Genomic DNA, 6000 nt, shown 5'->3' on the forward strand with positions numbered 1-6000 from the left:
ACAGCATCCCTGGACCAGCCGCAGTACGTCCCGGAACTCTGAGCTTCTATTGGGAACGGAGGGGATATCGCAGGCAGCGCTGTTACCTCTGGTAGCTGTGTCGACTGGCGTTCCCCGGCCATATTGGGAACGGGCTCTGGCTCCTGGCAGGTCAGCGAGGCCAGGAGGGTCTGTGTTCCTCTCTCCCGACGCGGCACTGTATAAGCGGCTCGACTCTCGCAGGCCCACACCACGACCACCATTCTCTGGACCTCCGCTTTTCAATCTAGCACTTGTTGCAGCGACTGAGTTCTCACCCGGACACAGAACCTCGCTAGTTCTCGCTCCAGCCAGGCAGCGGTCCCCTGTGGTAAGCGGTCAGATTCTTGCTCCTCTACGGGAAGCAGGACTCCGCCTCTGCCACTTCTGAGCGCCGCCGCTCCAGCGGCAGACGCTGCTCCGCCATCAACATTGGGTGTGGACATCTTCCCGCTCTCCCCCTTGGTTTTTCGGGAGCAGTCTCTAGACGCGGCTCTCTAGTTTCGTTTTCGGCCTCAGGATGTTACTTCCTTCCGGCCATATTCCCAGGGGAAGGGGCTTCAGCTTTGCGCCCTTTCTCGGGGAAGAAGACGCTGGGTTGTCATTTTTCGCGCCCAAAAATGGCGGAAAAATGGCGACTTTCCAAAAGTTTTGCAGTGGAGCACCACTGACAGTCCCGAACAAGGCGCACTTCCACCAGGTAGGTGAATGGGTTACAATCCTGTTTGTGACGCCAGGTTTTGAGGTGTGCCGCCCCCGTGCCAGCAGCCGGGCTGCTCGGATCCGGATCCGCAGTGTGGCTCGAGGGATTCTACCGGACCCGGGGGTCACGCGGACACTTCAAATAAAAGGGGACGTATTTGTACGAGATTTGCCGGAAACTGTTTGTGAAACCACCCACGGTGTGTGGTGAAGTATGGCACCACCACTGCTGTTGTGGGGCTCCCGGGGGCGATGGGATGGCAGCTGGATTTTAACCCCTCCGTGGGTAGGGATGGATGCCCCAGGGCCCAGTGTTTCTATACCAGGGATGGTGATTGCAGGGACCGGTGCGCCCGGTCGGACCAGGGGATGTTAGGTTACTCATGGTTGAATAAATCACACAAGTCCAGTGGTAAACCAAGGTGCTGGTGGTCGGCTAATGCGGTCGGGTGTATCTGGTTCCACACCCGGGCTCATGATCCGTATCACTTTCCTCTGCACTCAGTGTGTGGTGTGTTGGACTTCCCGGTGTGAAACACGGGAGTCCGCTCCCGGTCCTTTTTGTTGGGAGCCTTGCCCGCTGACGCTGACCCTTGGGATCTACCGGGCCCTGGCGGATGCCCTATCCCTCTCGGTGGGTGGTTGTCTTGTTTTGGGACTTTGGTTGGGACAGGACCTATAATCCTGCCCTCAATTGGTTAATTAGCTAGGCCATTGGTTCCGGTCCTGGCTTCAGGGTCCAAGTACCCGCTCTGTGCACGGTTTCCGGGTCAGTTCTCCGGTGTCGGTACCGGCGGGCTCCAACCCTGTCCCGGTCCACCTCGGATCTCCAGCAGCCGTCTTCCCATCTCCTGTTAGATACGGACCACCATCTGCCACCTAGCCAGCACGCCGGGGCTCCAACCCCGACGACTTTCCACTCTGGCTTGCACTTGAACTTCCACTCCTCTCAACTAATCCACTCTCCTTCACTTGAACTACAACTTCAGACTCTCAACTCTTAACTCCGCTCAACTGACTCTTTTCCCACCCTGGGTTCTCTAGACCCCTAGGTGGGCGTTTCTCATCCGCCTGGTCCGGCCCACTGGTGTGTCTGTCCTACCCTAAGGGGGGTGGCTATGGTTTCAGGTCGGCTGTATGTAACCCTGTGTGGGAAGGTGTTGTGCGGGGGCCTCTCTGTGTGACTACCTGGTTTTGCCAGGGCGTCACACATTTCAGGCTGCGAAAGCTGTGAGGTGGCTAAAAGAGGTGACCGGAACATTCTTCTGGTGATTTCCCCCCCCCCCAACCCAAAATGGGGGCTAGGTTGTCACAAAGGCGATGCAGGAGATATAAAAGAGGACACTTCAAGGAGTGTACTCCTATAGCAAACACAATGTGAGTACACCTTGAAGAGGTTTATGTAGAGGATTCTTCATGAATCAGGAGCATCAGTGGTGTACACCTTATTGTGCGCCTCGCCATGAATTCTACCCCTGTTCCAGCTGGAGTAAGATTTGTGGAGTAGCAAACGCTGACGCTCGTCATGAATCTATCAGAAGGTGGTCGTCATGCCCCGGCCCACTCCAGCTCCACCCACTGGGCAAAAAATAGCACGAGAACAACAAAAGTTGCTAAATTTTAGTGTAGCTGCCAGTTGCACCAAAATTATAATACTTTTCAGTATAATACAGAATACGCCAAAATTGTTATATTATGCAGAATGCAATTATTACAAGAGACAAATCAGAAATGGAGAGACATCCTCTTTAAACAAAAATCTAAACTCTACAACCCCCCCCAACAATATAGTAAATATAACTGTGTCTCTGCTTGGAAAACCCCTCCTTGTTAGGCCTCTGCCACACTCACGTGTAAAAAACGTACGTTTGCTGTAGTCCGTTTTTTGTGTCCGTGTTCCGTATTTGCAGTCCGTTTTTCCCCTCCGTGTAGTGTCCGTATGCATATCGTGTGTCATACGTGTGTACGTGTGTGCGTTTTCGTGTGCGTGAAATACGTCAGTGTGTGTTCCGTGTGCAGTCCGTTTTTTGTGCGTGTTTAACATGTTTCACACATTGAGATAATGGTGATTACTTGGAATTAAATGACACATAGGTGTATGTGATTAGGACATAAATATAAGTTAACTATAAACTGTTTCCTGCTTGTATTTTGCCTTGGAGCACCTATGTGTTGAGACAAAAATTGTCGCAATGCCATTATCCACGGAGGCCTTAGTGTTTTTATGTTGGATTATATCTCGTCGTTTTGGCGTTAGACGGCACATGTTGCATTATGATAATGTAAGAAGAACCAGATTGTGGGTGCATCCACTAATGATGATGCGACCTATGCATGGTCATTTCCATACTTTATTTTTTGAGTTACGGAATTTCCCAGATAAGTTTTTTTCATACTGCCGTTTGTCAGTTGAGAGTTTTGATTACTTACTAAATATTTTACGACCTCATTTGCAACATCAGGACACTTGGATGCGGCTTTCCATTTCCCCAGAGGAGAGATTCATGGTGACTCTGAGGTATAATTTTTTTTTTTTTAAATTGTTTTTAAATGTGTTATTTTTCACATTGAAATGTGTAATTGATCTTTATTGATCTAATATCTGTGTAGAATCAATGTTTGTGTTTTATTTTGATTGGTTTAATTTGAAATAACATATTGTTGTTAATTGTAAATCATTGTTTGTCTTGTTTTCATAGATTCTTGGCGACTGGTCAATCTTTTAGTGCTTTACATTTTGATTTTTTGTTGGGGAGATCAACCATTGCCGTTATAGTACGTCACACATGCGACATGATATGGCAACATTTAAAAGAACAAATGATGCCTCAGCCAAACAGAGAAGATTGGTTGAAAATCTCTAAGGGCTTCAAGGACTCTGTTGACTTTCCTAACTGCATAGGAGCTTTGGATGGCAAGCATTTCAGAGTTAAAAAGCCACCAAACTCTGGGTCACGTTATTTCAATTTTCATAGGTTTTTTTCCGTTGTTATTTTGGCATTGGTTGACACAGAATACCGTTTTATTTATGCAGACATTGGGGCCTATGGTAGTGCCTCAGATGCCCGTATTTTCCGTTCATCAAGATTAGCCCAACGCCTGCAAGAAAATGCATTATTGATCCCCCCACCAGTTGCCCTACCTGGTACATCTGGACCGTTGGCACCATATGTGATGGTAGCAGATGCAGGGTTTGCATTATCCAAACATGTTATGCGACCATATCCAAGGAGATCCATTGATGACAGGAAACAGTACTTTAATAATCGGCTAACTAAAGCAAGACGTTATGTGGAGTGTGCATTTGGTATTTTAGCTAACAAATGGCGCATTTATCAGACAACTATTCAGTTGCACCCAAACTTTGTCACATCTGTCCTCAAGGCTACCATAGTGCTTCACAATTTCTGTCGGATACATGAAGGAGGAACTTATGTGGATGATGAATTTCAGATAAACCATGTTGTTAATCCAACAGGTGAACCTATGTCTCATAATTCCGTGACATCTGGTTTACAAATTAGAAATTTATTTACTGATTACTTTAATTGTTTTGATGATAACAATAATAGTGATGTATGTTAAGATTGTCTTGGATTTATTTAGAGAACAATTTATTATTTTTTCTTATACGAAAATGTGTAATTATTTCTAAACATCTAAGAGCTTAAATCTTACTTGTATTAAAGTGAAAATGCGTTAATCATCAACTGACATTTATGTTAACAACATGGATTTCTGAATGTTGTATGTATGTTTTTGTAAATTTCTGTGTTACTATCATGTTTTTTTTGTTATTTGAAACTTACAACATTAATAATGTTAAACGTCTATAGAAAAAATGCAATATTATTTTTAAATTTAAATAATAAACATGATAGTTTTTTTCACAAACATATTTTTTTATTAATAATAAGCATATTAATCCATAAAGTAATGCTGTTCTTTTGTCACATAAAAATAATAAATGAACATATTGTTCATCTTCTGTTAAATTTTACAAAATGAAAATTTTTATGGTATTCTTTCGAAAATTAAAAATATAATTTACTTACAAGAGTAAATTTTCAAAAATGTGTCCATTGGTTACAATGTTGTACAATTGACGACCAATTAAGTTGGTCTCATGTTGGACATTGACATAGACATAATAAATGTAAACTGTGTTTTGAGAATATAAGAAGTAATCTAACCATCAAATTGGTTGGGTACAAATGTGTTCCTAAAACTAAAAAAACAACCATGCCATCAAACATATATGTGATTCGTCACTAAATATAATCACACATGTTTTATTTTTTTATTAAACTCAGAGTTGACACATTTTTGGAAATCCCTCTTTTTAGAAATTTTGACTCATTCATCATATTTTTTTTTTGAATGTCAAGATTACCAAAAATGTGTATCATAAGTCAACAAGATCTTCTAGTGAAGTAACCTGAGTGTTGCTGAGTATGTTGTTTTGTGTGGCCTCAGAAATAGTATTTTCAGGAATGGAAGCAGTTGTTTGCTGAACAACATTCCTATTACTAACTACAGTATTGTGTGGAACAGTCTGTTGCATGCTTGTTTGTCCCAACACATTGCCTGATGTTGAGTACACCTGTGGATCTACATGGGTAATTGGGTATTGTGTGTGTGTATGTTGTTGACCTTGAGGATAGTTGACTGATGTTTGTAAGTGTGGTGTAGGTAACATAGTTGTGATTGGATAATGAGGCATCATGAATGATTGTGGGTATGTTGAACCAGGAAACAAGTTAGGTAAACCACCAATATTTGTGGGTTGAGTAAAGTAACTAGTACTTGGAGTGGGTTGTAAATTCATATAGTTGATGGGTTGCTGTGAGGTTGCACTTTGTACAGTGCTTAAGGCACCAGTATTGGTTGCAACATACCCTTGTCTAATTGGTGTTGGGAATAACGTACTTGAAGCAATTGAAGGTTGACCAGATTGTTGTAATACTGGATTATTGACTATTACAGTTGCCATTGTTGTTTGTGTTGAAATTGTATTTTGATTGTCTGTTGTGTTTGGGACTGTATGTTGTTGCATAATGGTACGCCAATTTTCTATGGCCTCATATACTCTCACTGGTTCCTGTTCTGCCTGACTAGCTGAAAGTAGGGTCAGCATAGCAGCACGTACACGTTCCTGCCTATCGGATGGAATTTTGGTTAGGCTAGAAGATAAAGACCGACAAAAGCGCTCGGCATCTGTTTCAGGAATCAGAGTGTTCATTATGTGAATAATGCATGTGTCAATTATTTCCGGTAAGG

This window comes from Anomaloglossus baeobatrachus, chromosome 6 (genome assembly GCF_048569485.1).
Source record: "Anomaloglossus baeobatrachus isolate aAnoBae1 chromosome 6, aAnoBae1.hap1, whole genome shotgun sequence".
Taxonomy (NCBI): Eukaryota; Metazoa; Chordata; class Amphibia; order Anura; family Aromobatidae; genus Anomaloglossus; species Anomaloglossus baeobatrachus.